The following is a 15,442-nucleotide window of genomic DNA, read 5'->3' as shown; positions in this document are numbered from 1 at the left end:
TCACAAGGGAGAGGGAGCTTTGTTTTAGGGGGAAGAAGAGATGTTTAGTGAAGTCTGGAGGCTGAGTAGGAGGTTATCAGGCAGAGAGGGAAGGGCAGAGCATGCCAGACAGGGTGAGTGGCTGTGCAAAGGTCCTGGGGCAGAAAGAGTACACGTGGGTGGGAGAAGCTGGAGGAAGGGGCAGCCCAAGAGCAGCAGGACACGTTAGAAAAAGTAGAAGCTATTTCAAGACTTTAGGCCCAGAGTGGACTCTAGATTGGAGAGAGGCAGGAGGGGATGGCAGACCAGGTGGACACTTCTGAGGTGGTGCTGGGGTGCAGTGACAGCACCCTAGTATCAGGTGAGGGTGGCTGGGCAGACAGAAGCTGGTGAGCTGGAGAGAGGGTCAGAAAGTGGATAGGTATGATTGATCAAGAACTGGATGGTGGCTGACATGGAGGGGCATGTCAGGGGCTATTGGACCTCTTCTGGTTTCAGGGCTGGGTGAGTATTGGTCCCAGTCAGCAAGATGAGCAGAGTGGCCAGGTCAGAAGGGGAGATCTGGGTCCTGCTTTGGTGGTGCTGAGTGTGAGGCAGCTTTGACACTTCCAGGGGGTCAGAGAGCTGTGTTCATGGCCTGGGGCATGGAGTCTGCGGAGTGTGCCTGGGGGGCCCTCTCAGAGGTGCCCATCGAGGCCTAGACACATAGGGGCACCTGGAAGTGACATGGGGAAAGGAGGGGCCCGAAGAACCCAACACCTCGGAGAGGATGAGCTGGCAAAGGAAATGGAGTGAGGGAGACCAGAGGAAGGAGGAGGATGTGGGCAGCAGAGAGGAAAAGGGGCTCTGAGGAATGCCTGCTGGAGAGAAGTGACCTGCAGGCCACTGCAGACTCAGCAAGGACCCGTCCAGCTAGCAGGGCCTGTGGCTCAGAGGGGAAGGTGTTGCCTCCAGTCTCAGGCTGAGAAAGTGCTAACCAAGACTTCAACCCAGATGTACAAACAGACCACGATGTGTCCACCAGGGGCCGCAGGGGTGATCTCAGCCAGCTTCTCGGGACAAACAGTCATTCCTTGGTGTTGGTGCCAGCATCCCCTCCCAGTGCCCAATCCATGACGCAGGATCCTGATGTAGAGTGGTGGGTGTTTGCACGTAACCCGCTCACATCCTCACATATACTTCACCAACTATTTACGTAGCATTTACTGAGACACTCTAAGTGCTACAGAAATAGTTGTTATACTGTGTTGCTTAGGGAATAAGGAAGAGATAAAGTCTGTACATGTCCAGTCAGATACAACCCTCTTCCATGTTTTTTTTCTTTTATTTTAAATGACTTTCAATCCGCTGTTTGTTCAATTCACAGAAGTGGAACCGTGGATATGATGGGCTGGCTGTACACATCCCCAGATCTCAGCTTACAACAACATGTCAGCTGAAGGCCAGTCGGCCTCTGCTCCCAGTATTCCTTCAGGACCAGGTTGAAGGGGTGGCTGGAGCTTGTCCTGTGGGCAGAGGGGGAGGAGCCCAGAGCAACACAGCAGAGTCAGCAGGTGCTGCCAGTGGGACCTGGAATAGGGTGGGTTTGGGTGGACACCACCTCAGGACACACTTACAGGGGGCTGGGGGCTGTTCCCACCTGAACAGTGACATTTAGATGAGCCTGGCAGGTCCAGTTGTCATTTCAGGTGACAACCTTCCCTCTCTCTGAGATGGGTCTGCAGTGGATCTATCTAATATCCCTGAGTGAGAACCGCTTGCTTCACCACCAATGCTCAACAATGCTTGCCCTGTTTGTGATTAATTTTGGTTTTTTCCTGTTCTATAATGCAAGCCTGATATTAATTTGAAGTTAAGTTGACTCAAGTCTTGTTCAGGCCAGAAGCAACCTTGAAATTACTCGGCCTGCCCAGTTGCCTCCTCCCATCCCACTGGTGCTTTTGAAGTAGAGTTTGCTAACCCTCAGGGGTCTGGGCAGGGGCTGTTACTGTGGGGAAAACGGGGGTCTTTATTGCCCATCCTCATGTTTCCATAGGAGGGGACCCCAGCCTCCTCTTCCATGGTGGGTCAGGGTGGCCTACAGGAGCAGGCATCTCTGGAGTCTGGTTCTAGGAGCAGAGGGGACCGGTAGCACTGCCGATACCCTGCCAGCCCCGAGCCATTCCCAGGCAGATGCCCTGCACTGAGGCACAGGGTGGAGCTTCTGCTTTCTCCTGCTCTTGTGGCCTCTTGTCTGCGCTCAGGCATTTGGGGGCTCTTGTACAGAAGCATGGTCGCCCACAAAGAAAGGCTTCTCCTCTACAGCTTCCCTCAGTCTGACTTGAGGGGCGGCTTGGCCAGTCTTGCCATCCTGGCTGGCTAAGATGCAGAGCCGGAAGTGGGTGGACAAGCTGCCTTCCTGCGTCCAGCTTGGGGAGTCCCTGGGAGGCTGCCAGTTCTGTTGATAATGAGGACACTTGGGTTCCAGGTGGCCCCTCTGGTCTGTCTCCTACTAGCTCCACCCCTGAGGGGCTGGGTCCAGGGAACCTACATGCTTCTTATTCTACTTTATATTTTCATTTCAAGGAGGCTTCATGCAGATAAGAAACCTGTTTGAGAGGGACCCAGGCATTTGTGGCATGAGTTGTCAGCTGTTGCAGTGGACAGCTCTGACGATGGATGGAGAGCCCTGTGGATCTTTGAAACCTAAGTTTTCATCTTCTTCCCAGGATCTGAGCTTGGGAAGAAATAAGCCACCCTTTGGAACCTCAGAAGAGAGATGTACTTCAACATCTATAGAAGTATTTTAATTTCTTCCTTCAGCAGGTTCGGCTTGGCCAACTGAAACGGTGGTTGGACTATTTTTAATCATGTTAATAAGAAAGTCAGCCTGCCCGGGGGACCAGAGGGAGGTGTCTCTCTTCACGGTGCTGCTTGGAAGTGTTGTCTTTCCCGTCTTCTCATTGCATGGCTGATGATTCACATGCGTTATTTTACTGAGTCCTCCAGCCTTCTAGATAAGCAGGGGGTCTTCGTCCATTTGGGGCTGCTTTAACAGAAGACTACAAGTTGGGTGGCCTATAAACAATGGACATTTACTAATATTTCCTACAGTTCTAGAGGCTAGGAAGTCCAAGATCAAGGTCCCAGCAGATTCAGGCTCTGGCAAGGCCGGCTCTGGCTTATGGATGGCATCTTCTTGCTGTGTCCTCACATGGTGGAAGGTGGAAGTCAGCTCTCTGGGGTCCCTTTTATCAGGGCGTTAATCCCATCCATGAAGGGTTTTCTCTCTTGATTTACTGCTCTGCTGAAGGCCCTACCTCCTGAGACCACCACACTGGGGATTAGGTTTGCACATATGGATTTGGGGGGATGTGAACATTCAGACCATGGCATTGGTAGAGTTGTGTTATTTCACACCTGATAAAATAGCACAATGGCTGTGAGGGGTGGGGCAGCAGGGTGAGAGGGGAGAGGGGAATACAAACACCAGCCACGAGGCCCCCTTCCCTCAGAGAACCTGCCATTCCGTGTGGAATTCTTGACCATTGAGGCCCTGGGAGATCAGCTGGTACAATGTGCTTGTTTTATAATTAGGAAAGAAGAGGCCTGGGGAGGGGACAGTTTGCCCAAGGTCAAGAGAGTGGCAGCAAGTGCCCAGTTCATCTGTGTGAGGAACCTTCCATGTGTGGCCTTGCAATTAATTCTGGCCAGAAAGACAGACTTGCGGGAAGTGTCCCTGGAAGGGAGGGGACCGTGCCCTGTTTGCTCCGTCTACCTTCCCGGTCCTGCTGCCTGAAGTGTGGAGCTCCAGCTCCACCTGAAGAGGCACCGGGTTGCCCCGGGGTGTGCAGGAAAGGAGGGCGGGATGGAACCAGCATCCTTCTTGACTTTCCTGAGCTGCCCTGGGCAGGGCCCTGGGCTACTACCTCTAGATTTACTTTATGTGAGAGAAATAAATTTCTATCCAGCTCTTCTGAGTTTTCTGTTCCATACAGTTCAACTAGAGGTAAAGGGGAACCTTGAACTCCTGCAGGGACATTGATCTTGGGCTAAGTAATCACTCCTTAGAAATGGCAATGTCTTCCTTAAGCTGATTATTATGACTTTTTTTTTTTTTTTCTGAGAGCTCCAGTGCTTTCTTCTGCAATATAAGTCAGATGCAAAGTCCTGATATAATGAATGAGGAGGGCCAAGCGAGTAGTCCTCTCTCCCCTGCACACCTCACTTAGTGCCTCCCGGGTCCCTGCTAGGGCCCTGCTTATCCCCTCACTTCAGACCTGACTCAGGACTCCCTTCCTTCCCTCGGGAATTATTCAGAAATGGGGATTGGGAAAGGAGGTTTACTACTTGAGGGGAAAGTACCATTGTGAGATATATTTACTCTGTGCCGACATAAATCCCAGGGGGGGTTAAAGAGTTAATTTTTTAAAAGTCATAAAAAACAAACTATAACTGCAATAAACATCAGGATTTTAAATGAGGAGGGATTTCTAAGTTTCAATTTAACAAAGAAGACAAAGAGAGAAGCTGAGCGGTGCCTGTGGCTCAAAGGAGTAGGGCGCCAGCCCCATATGCTGAAGGTGGTGGGTTCAAACCCAGCCCCGGTCAAAAACTGTAAAAAAAAAAAGAGAGAGAGAGAGAGAAAAGATTGGGAGATTTAACCATAGCAAAAGTAAAATTTTTATATGGCAAACAAAGCCAAACTAAAACCAAAACTAGGTGAGGAAAAGATTCCCCAAGGAAGACAAAAGGTTATGATTTTTCATATATTGTAAATCCTTTCAAATTGACAGGAAATTACCATGATCTTGACAAGTCAGTGGGAATAAAAGGTAATTATGACCTGAAGATACAAATGAAGAATACACACTATATAAAAGGTATTAAAATTTTCTTTAAAACAAATAATAAATCGAAATGAAAACATCAGAGAATTAAATTTTGATGCATTGACTAAATATTTTTAAAATGAGAATTGTGGGCTTGGTGGGCTCATACGGGATCAAGCACTCGTATAAACAAACCCAACCTTTTCTTTTGGAAAGCAATTTAGCAATATCTAAAGCATTCACAGCCATTAAATCAGTAGTTCCACTTCTGGGAATGTATCCCAGGAAAGTAATAAGGGATGCGGAAGAAAAGCTTTATGATCAGAGATGTGTACGCCGGAGTTATTTATCAGAGAAAAGAGAGAGGAAGCTATAGAAACATCCAGTTCCTGGAGAATATCTTAAAATTCCTGTGGAACACGGTGGAATAGAACTATAAGTAAAAAATAAGAAAATTGCACTAGACCCCAAACTGCTGTATGCCTCTTTGTTGTAAATCTGCAGTTTTCCTTGAAAAGCTTTATTGAGGCGTAATGGACATACAGTGAGCCACACAGGCTGAAAGTGAACAGTAGGATGAAGTGTGATATATGTATATACTTGTGAACCTGTCAGCACAATCAAGACACTGAATACATTAATCACCCCCCAAGTTCTCCGTGGGCCCTTTTCCTGTCTCTTTCTTCTTCCCCCTGAACCTCTCTTATCTCCAGAATGTGCATCTGCTTTCTGTCACTGTTGTTGCTATTTTCTAGAATTTTATTCAGAATCCTTCAGTGTGTACTCTCATTTGTCTGGCTTCTGGCCTTTTTGTTTAGTATTAAGTATTCCAAGGATCATCTACACTGTTGTATATCTCAAGAGTCCAGTCCTTTTGATTGCTAAGTAGTACTTCCTAATATAGGTAGGCCACAACTTGTTTATCTTTTCATATGTTGATGAATATTTGGGTTGTTCCCAGTTTTGTGCCATTAAAAATAAAACCACCAAAGGGTTGGAACTACAGGCATGAATCATCATGTCCAGCTAATTTTTGCTCTTACAGATCACACATTTCATGTTATAGCCAAGAAATATTTGCCTAACCCAAGGTCACAAGTGTTTTCTCCTATATTTTCTTCTAGAAGGTTTATGGTTACCTTTATCACTATGCTATCCATTGAGTTAATTTTTGTACAGTAAGAGGTATGGATCAAAGTTCATTTTTGCCTATGGGTATCCACTTGTTCCAACATCTTTTGTTCAAAAGACTATCTTTTCCCCAATCAATTGTCTTTGAGCCTCTGTTGAAAATCAATTGAGCATATCTGTGTGGGTCGTGTGGGTCTCTTTCCAGGTTCTGTATTCTGAGTCTTTGATCTATTTATCTATACTTAACAGTACTATACTGTTTTAATTACTGTGGTTTGATGATAAATCTTGAGGTCAGGCAATGTTAATTCTTCAAATTTCTTCTTCTTTTTCAAAATCTTTTTGTTATTTTCAGGCTTTTGTATTTTTCTATGGATTTCAGAATTGTCTTACCAATACCTACAAAAGCATCATACTGGGACTTTGATTGCATTGAATCTACATCTATTTAGCAAAAAATAGACATCCTAGCAATATTGAGTCTTCTGACCTGTCACATCAGTACGGCTCCTCTCTGTTCATTTGGGTCTTCTTTAATTTCATTCAGCAATGTTTTCAGTGTACAGGTCTTACACATAGTTTACCAGATTTATCTCTAAATACTTCATGTTTTGTGCTGTATATAAATGATATCTTAAAATTTCAATTTCCAATTGTTCATCATTAGTATATGGAAATATAATTGATTTTTATAATTTGATCTTCTATCCTTTTTTTTTTTAATTGTTGGGGATTCATTGAGGGTACAAGAAACTAGGTTAGACTGATTGCATTTGTTAGGTAAAGTCCCCCTGACAATTGTGTCTTGCCCCCCAAATGTGTGTCACACATCAAGACCCCACCCCCTCCCTCCTTCCCTCTCTCTGCTCTCCCTTTCGCCCACCCTGACCATGTCATTAAATTGTCATTAATTGTCCTCATATCAAAATTGAGTACATAGGATTCATGCTTCTCCATTCTTGTAATGCTTTACTAAGAATAATGTGTTCCACTTCCATCCAGGTTAATATAAAGGCTGTAAAGTCTCCATTTTTTTAATGGCCAAATAGTATTCCATGGTGCACATATACCACAGCTTGTTAATCCATTCCTGGGTTGGTGGGCATTTAGGCTGTTTTGACATTTTGGCAATTATAAATTGAGCTGTAATAAATAGTCTAGTGCAAGTGTCCTTATGATAAAAGAATTTTATTTCCTTCTGGGTAGAAGCCCAGTAATGGAATTGCAGGATCAAATGGGAGGTCTAGCTTGAGTTCTTTGAGGTTTCTCCATACTTCCTTCCAAAAAGATTGTGTTAGTTTGCAGTCCCACCAGCAGTGTAAAGTGTTCCCTTCTCTCCACATCCATGCCAGCATCTGCAGTTTTGAGATTTCGTGATGTGGACCATTCTCACTGGGGTTAGATGGTATCTCAGAGTGGTTTTGATTTGCATTTGTCTAATAATTAGGGATGATGAGCATTTTTTCATATGTTTGTTAGCCATTCATCTGTCTTGTTAGAGAAGATTGTATTCATGTCTCTTGCCCATTGATATATGGGATTGTTGGCTTTTCTCATGTGGATTAATTTGAGTTCTTTATAGATCCTAGTTATCAAGCTTTTGTCTGATTCAAAATATGCAAATATCCTTTCCCATTGTGTAGGTTGTCTATTTGCTTTGGTTGTTGTCTCCTTAGCTGTACAGAAGCTTTTCAGTTTAATTAAGTCCCATTTGTTTATTTTTGTTATTGTTGCAATTGCCACAGCAGTCTTCTTCATGAAGTCTTTCCCCAGGCCAGTATCTTCCAGTGTTTTTCCTATGCTTTCTTTGAGGATTTTTATTGTTTCATGCCTTAAATTTAAGTCCTTTATCCATCTTAAATCAATTTTTGTGAGTGAATAAAGGTGTGAATCCAGTTTCAGTCTTTTACATGTGGATATCCAGTTCTCCCAGCACCACTTATTGAATAGGGAGTCTTTCCTCCAGTGTATGTTCTTGTTCGGTTTATCGAAGATTAGGAGGTTGTAAGATGTTAGTTTAATTTCCTGGTTTTCTATTCAATTTCAAATGTCTATGTCTCTATTTTTGTGCCAGTACCATGCTGTCTTGCCCACTATGGCTTTGTAGTACAGCCTGAAATCTGGCACCCTATGGCCTTACTAAACCCACTTATTTCTAGTAGCATTTTTGTAGATTCCATCAGATTTTTGATGAAGGCAATCATGTCATCTGAGAATAATGACAGTTTTACTTCTCTATTTTCACTCTAGATTTCTTTTATTTCTTTTTCTTGCCTCATTACCTTGACCAGAACCTTCAATAAAATGTTAAATAGAAGTGGTGAGAGTGGTCACCCTTGCCTTGTTCCCAGTCTTAGAGAAAAACATTCAATCTTTCACCATTACTTATGGCATTAGCTGTGGGTTTTTATGTAAGTGTCCCTTAAAATGTCAATGAAACTTCCTTCTATTCCTAGTTTGTAAAGTGTTTTTTTTACCAAGGATAGGTATTGGGTTTTGTCAAATGCTTTTTCAGTATCTCGGGACATAATACAATCATCTCTTTATCAGTTTGTTAATATAGTGCATTCCATCAACTGTTGAATATTAAAGCAACAATTGAATTCCTAAGGGAAAGCCCACTTGGTCATGATGCACTCCTTACATACATATACTGTGCACGCACACACACACACACACACACACACACACACACACACACAGCATTGGATTTGCTAAATTGTTAAGAATGTTTGCATCTATATTTACGTTTATGTGGAATTCTCATCTGTGATTCTCTTTCCTTATAATTTTTTGTCTGGTTTTGGTATCAAAGTAATGCTTGCCTTACAAGATGCGTTTGAAACTGCTACTCTTTCTACAAATTTCTGAAATAGAAAAAGTAGAATTGGTATTATTTATTTTCTACATGTTTGGTAGATTTCACCAGGAAATCTGTCTGATCCTGGCATTTTCCTTGAGGAAAGGTTTTTAACTAAAAAATTCAGATTCTTTCATATATATAAGAGTACTCACATTATCTACGTTTTCTTGTGTGAGGTGGACTAGTTTTTGTCATGTAAGGAGCTTTTCTATTTCATAGAAGTTATTGATTTATTGATCAAATTAACATATAAGTTGTTAATTTATTGACTAGTTATTCATAACATTCTCTAATCATCATTTTAATATTTGCAGCATATGTAGTGATATTATCCCTTTTTTTCCTAATTTTACTAATTTGTGTCTTTTCCTTTTTTTCTCTCTGATTAATCTGGATAGGAGTTTATCGTTTCATTGATCTTCTTAAAGAACTAGCTTTTGGTTTTATTGATTTTGTACACAGTGTTTGTTTATATCTTTATGTTTCTGCTTTGAACTTGACTATTTTCTCCTTCTGCTCACTTAAAGTTTATTTTTCTCTTCTTTTTCCATTTTCTTAAGGTGGAAGCTGAAGTCATTGATTTGGGAGCTTTATTCTTTTCTAATAAAGGCATTTTAATGCTATAAAATTTCCTGTAAGTACTGCATTAGCTGGATCTCACATATTTTGATATGTTCTATTTTCATTTTCATTTATTGTAAGATACGTTTTGATTTTCTTTTTGATATTTTCTTTGACTCGTGGGCTACTTATTTTATTTTTTTTTATTTTTTTTTTTTTGCAGTTTTTGGCCAGGGCTGGGTTTGAACCCACCACCTCCCTACTCCTTTGAGCCACAGGTGCTGCCCCATGAGCTACTTATTAAGTATGTTATTTAGTTTTCCAATAGTTGAAGATTTTCCAGGTATTTTTCTGTCATTTATTTATTTCTAACTTAATATCATTGTGGTCAGATAATACACTTTGTATAACGTAATTCTTTTAAAATATATTGACACTTTTTAGAGCCCCACATAAACGTTCTGTGTTCTGTGTACACTGCAATAAAAAGTGTCTTCTGCTGTTAGATAGAATAAATTTCACGAATGTAAATTAGGTCAAGTCGGTTGATGGCCTTATTTGAGTGCTGTGTATCCCTGATGAATTTTTTGTCTACTTGTTCTAACAATTATTGGGAGGAGGATGTTAATTATAACACCAAGACAACTGTGAAATTGTTTTTCCTATAGTTCTATCACTTTGGGGTTCATGGATTTTGAAATCTTGCTATTAAGTGAAAAATCAGTTAGGATTGTCACATCATTTTGACTAACGTATCCCTTTATTATCATGGGGAAAAATTTTTTTTATCCCCAGAAAGATAATGTATTCTGTCATCTGCTTTATCTTATATTAATATAGCCACTTTAGCATTTTTTGTTTTTCAAAGAATTGGTACGGTATATCTTTTTCCATCTTTTTACTTTTTTTTTTTTTTTTCAGTTTTTGGCCAGGGCCAGGTTTGAACCCACCACCTCTGGTATATGGGGCTGGTGCCCTACTCCTTTGAGCCACAGGTGCCACTCCACCATCTTATTACTTTTAATTCATTTCTGCTTTTATACTTAATATAGCTTTCTTGTAAGCAACATATAGTTGGTGCTTTTGTTTTTTAATCCAGTCTAATGTCTGCCTTTTAATTGAAATATTTACATCATTGTAGTTTACTGTGATGATTAATATTGTTTGATTTAAATCTACCATGTTGCTTTTAATTTTTCCTTCACTTGCTCTTTGTTCCTTGTTCCCTCTCTTTATGTCTTATTTTAAATGAACTGTTTCATATCTCTTTTTGTTGGCTTATTAGCTATAACTTAGTGTTGTGTTATTTAGTGGGTAATTTACAACTTATAGCATACATATTTAATTTATCACAGTCTACTTTCAAGCAATTGTGTACATTGCATGTCTATTACAAGGACTTTTCAACATGATGTTTTCATTTCTCTCTTCTTGAGTTTATTATGCCATACATTTTACTTTTAAGTATTTTATAAGCCCCAGGGTACACTGCTACGGTAGCATTTTTGCTTTATGCAATTGATTATCTTTTAAAGATCTTAAGTTTTCTTGAGGGATATTGTAGGACCATCTTTAAAAGACTGGCATACGTCATGGATTGCTGGCATTTCAAGAGGGGCTGCTCGTGCTGATGCCCTGGATGCCCATGCGTGTGCACTTTGATTTATGTCACTGTGGTCATGAACAGCTCTGGTTTCCCAAATGGCACCTTCCTACACACTCTTTACAGGGCAAAAACTACCCAGTCTTAACACTGATTTGCAATTTCACAATTTATGTTGTTTTTCCTGAAATTTAACTCTTTTCACAATTGGCTTTCACTGGACAGGGACACTATATTCTTTCAACTAGGTAATTTTTTTTCTTTTTTTTTTTTTTTACCTGTGTGACACAGTATGCCAGATAAAGAAACCGTTTCTTTCAGGCTTTTAATCTCCTCCAAGAGCAAAAATAGCATTTGCTGAAATAAAAGTACACCTTGGAAGAAACGTGATGCTAATCCTCTTAGTTTTAATGGTTTGGAAATGGTTGGAATAAGAAGGTAAACATCGTAGTTGATTAATAGGAAGGAAGTCAATTGTCCATGCAGCCGCTGCTAGATGCCGCACTCTACAATAGTGCTTTATTTTCATAAACCCCCAAACAAGGTCCCTCTCCATTTTAATGTTCTTACTTGAAAAGTGATCTACTCGCACTGTGCGGCTCCTAAGTGTTTGATTCCATTACCCCAAAAAGCTAGCAGTGCACATTTCAAATCAACGTCAAACAAATCCCACTGATAACGGGTGTCATATCAATGGCTTATCAGGTCTTTTTTTTATTGAAAATAGTCAGATATAATGAGGTGCTTCACATTTTAAAGTCTTAAATCTTTGAAAGCTCCAGGCCTAGATGGTTTTGATATTGGCTTATTAAACTTGCCCTGGGAGAGAAAGCAGGAGTGGGAGGGGGTGGGAGTGAGCAGGAGAAAGACAGACCTGGAAGAGGAGATGGGAGCCCGAGTCAGCAACCTGCTTTAACCCGGCATTGGCCACGGCGCAAAGACCCTGTTTGTGGAGAGCCATTTCTGCCGGCATCTCCCAGGGAAGACTCGGGAAAAAGGAACCTCAAAGTCCCTTCAAGGATCTGGCACTTCTGGTGTCAACTAGCCTGATGATTCTTCTGCCATTTTTCCAGAATCTCACAGTCTCCTTTGCATGGTAACAATCTCAGAATTTGGGGGCTTTCAGTAACTGTCCAGCCACTAAAATTGAGCATTGGACAAAGAAGACGTTTGACCTGCTTTGCCACTTGATCATGAGCAGAGACCCTTCAGGACCAGGAAGGAAGGACTCTCACAATGATGGCACTGTGCTATGCCAGGCACGAGATGCCCTTTGCCTTTGGCATCTCACAGGACTGGGCTTGTGCCCTTGCAAACCAGGATTGGCCCATTTTTATAGCTGAGGACAATGAGACTCCCAAGAGGAGAATAAGATGTCACGGCACAGACCAGATCAGTGATTCTCAAAGTGCCCGGCCCCATCAGCGTCACTGGGAGTCCGGGCTTCACCCACACCTACTGAGTGGGGAACACATCCCAGGCAAACTGCGATTCTGGGTCACCCTTGCTCAAGGCCCAACTCCGTCTCCATGAGCCTTGATTCCATCATCTGTAAAATGGAGGCAATAATAAAAACTCTAAAAATGTATCGACACCCTTCAGTTATTTCCTCTTAGAAGCCTGAGGTGCCCCCTCCCCACGGCCTCCTCAAGCTCCCCGGATCTCCCTGCCTCTTTTGGCTGGGCAGTGATTGACCCTAGTGACTTGCCTCCTGTCTGACCTGTGTGCGGGGATTATCTTGCTCAGCTCTGTTCACCGGGAGCCTAGCATGGCGCCTGTGCCAGGGGAAGTGCTCAGTAACCATTGGTTAAAACATCAGTCCCTGACCTCCCCTGACAGATAGCACAGAGCTGCGACCTGGAAAATTCATTTGAAGTTCAAAGAGTGGGAACAGCAGCTGGAACTCAGGGGGCTCTGAGAGTCTAGCAGGCCCTGAGCACTTCCTTGGGTTTTCTCCTCTCATCCTCCTAACTCCCTCAAGAAGTCGGCAAAGACGTGGTCTATTTTACATACAAAGAACCAGAAGCTTAGAGAGGTTAAGTGACTTGCTGAAAGTCATACAGCTAGGAGGGTTGTGTTTGCCACACTTAAACTAGAAGCCACCAAAGCACATTTTAGGAAGCCTCCAGAGGCCGAGAAGAGCCCCGTGTCAATTGCCTCCCAGGCTCATCTTCAGTAAAAACACTGTTTCTGGCCCACCCCTGCCAGCCTGCAGGTCCAGGGAGACGGGGCAGAGAAGGCCTGAGCAGGGCCCTACTTCCATGATTCCACAGTGAATCGTCCTAGTGGGAGCCAAAACACCCTGACTTGAGAGTGCCAGGACCGTTTTCACCACCTAATCAATAATCCTATTATTGACTCGGTGTCCCCAGAGGACAGGTTTATAACTTTATCGAGCACTGTGTGTGGGGGCAATTATAGGAATAATGGAAAATCATCGACAGACGGAGGCTTCTGCATTGCAAATTAACATCTGCTCCAAGAAAGAGAAAAGTCGTGTTTTAGTTTCAGAATTTGTGGAAATGGAAATGCCGGTAGGATGGAGTGTGTGATTTACGGCGGGTACCAACTCGCTCCAGTCTGGGTCTCCTGCTCTGTCCCTGTCATTAGCATGTAAATCACATGGCTCCCATGACCGTGACAATCCCTGTATAATGGGCTCATTGGGACTGTCTGGCGTATGGTCTATACCCAGCTGCTCTTGTTGTAACTTCTGGGGAACGAGGGAGGCTTTGAGAAGAGAACCAGGCCCCAGCAAGGAGACCACATCCCAGTCTTGGTTCCACTGGCTATGTGGCTTCAAGCACGTTGTGTTACCTGGTTGAGCCTCACTGTCCTCATCTGTTGAATGGGGCTGTGATTCTCTTTGCATCAGATGATTAGATGAGGTGATACCTTTGGACCTTCAAATAGTTTACAAGGCTCATTACAGACTTGAATGTCTAGTTACAGGCTCCTGTGTGCCAGGTGTCATCCTAGCTCTAGGGAACAAGATGAATCCCCTGCCATCGTTCAAAACAGTCAACCAGAGACACGTCAGCTCTGGGTGAGACTGGAATGGAGCCAGGTGGGGGTCAAGGAAATGGTAGGAGTGGGCCTAGACAAGACTTGCTCCAGATGTGATGCTTGACAGAGACTGGGTGGCACAGACACCATCTCTGGGTGTTTTCAGATCTGCAGGGTAGGCAAGGGCAGGGCAGAGACCATGTTTTTGATGTTTGAGCCGAGACTGGGTGGCACAGATGCCCTGTACTGAGCATGCCTGGCAGGAATCTGCGGTGGGAATGACTTTGGTGAATCCAGGAGAAGTGATGGGGGCCTTATGTCTGCTGCCGAGTGAATGGGGAGAGCAGCAGCCTTGGATGGGACCAGCCTAGATTAACCAATAGCTAGAGACCCTCAGATTCATGACCAAGCCCCAGCCTTGACTCATGAGCTATAAATAAAAATGATAGCCCTTCTAAGTCACTGAGCTTTGGGGTTGGTTGTCACATAGCCATAGCTGACTGATAAGCCCTGCAAACTTACCCAAGTCCTTCCCAAGATCCTCCAGGCTTTGGGTCTTGGGAATTTAATCTGAGACCTGAAGGCGGTGCATGCAATGTCCACTGTGCCATTAAACCCAGTATCCTCCACTATAAAAGTATGAACAAAATGCTCAGTCCCTTTAAGGGACAATCCCGCTGCTCTCCAGCCTCTGATCAGAGGAGCTGCCCAATTGCTCTCTGGAGAGCTCATGTGAACTAACTTCTCTCCCAGGGAGCCGTCCTGATTCAAAATCCAGGCATGAGCTGCGAGTTGTTCCCCTTGAGTGACTCGGCGTTTCAGACAGCGGTTGTGCTTAGGTCTGGTTAACCTAATGTGCACAATAAAACTTTTTATTAAAAAGGGAAGAAACTGAAGAGATGGCAATTGGCCATGGAAGGGCATTATTTTTTATTGGAATTAGAATCCTTTTATTTAAAAAATATATAAACCCTCAATTTTCTCTCCATCGCTTGGCTCAGCAGCCTTTGGGAAGCTTCTGAAGGCAATTTCAACACTGGCAGGGAGAACAACTCTGGCCTTGCTGGCTTTTCCTATATTGCTGTTTGGGGAACTAAAGTCATAGCCACACCGGAGAATGAGCACTTGGGCCTCTAGGATGGGGCCTGGGGCTGCACCTCAGCCCCAGACCAACCTCAGCCAACCTTAACCTCCTCCCAGCCTCTGCCCTCTCCAAGGAACATTTACAGGCTTTTGCCCGGACCTGCTGGATTGTTACAGACAGATTTCCAGAGGTTGAGAAGTAGAATGTCTGTGCTTTTTGGAAAGGCAACAAGCCCACAGGTCAGTGGTGGGCTGCCTGCTTAACTGAATATTCCAGTTATTTGAGAGCTGCAGTGTGCTCATATGAACCATCCTTGGATAAGAACTGATGCCCTGTGGGTGGCTTTCCACAGGCTGTGTGCCTTGCAGGCTTCCCGAGTCATCTCCTTTCATCTTCACAGCTGC

The sequence above is a fragment of the Otolemur garnettii genome, unplaced genomic scaffold, assembly GCF_000181295.1.
Source record: "Otolemur garnettii isolate 467f Iridium unplaced genomic scaffold, OtoGar3 scaffold00075, whole genome shotgun sequence".
Lineage (NCBI taxonomy): Eukaryota > Metazoa > Chordata > Mammalia > Primates > Galagidae > Otolemur > Otolemur garnettii.
The sequence above is the reverse complement of the archived record's forward strand: the minus strand, read 5'-3'. Positions refer to the sequence as shown.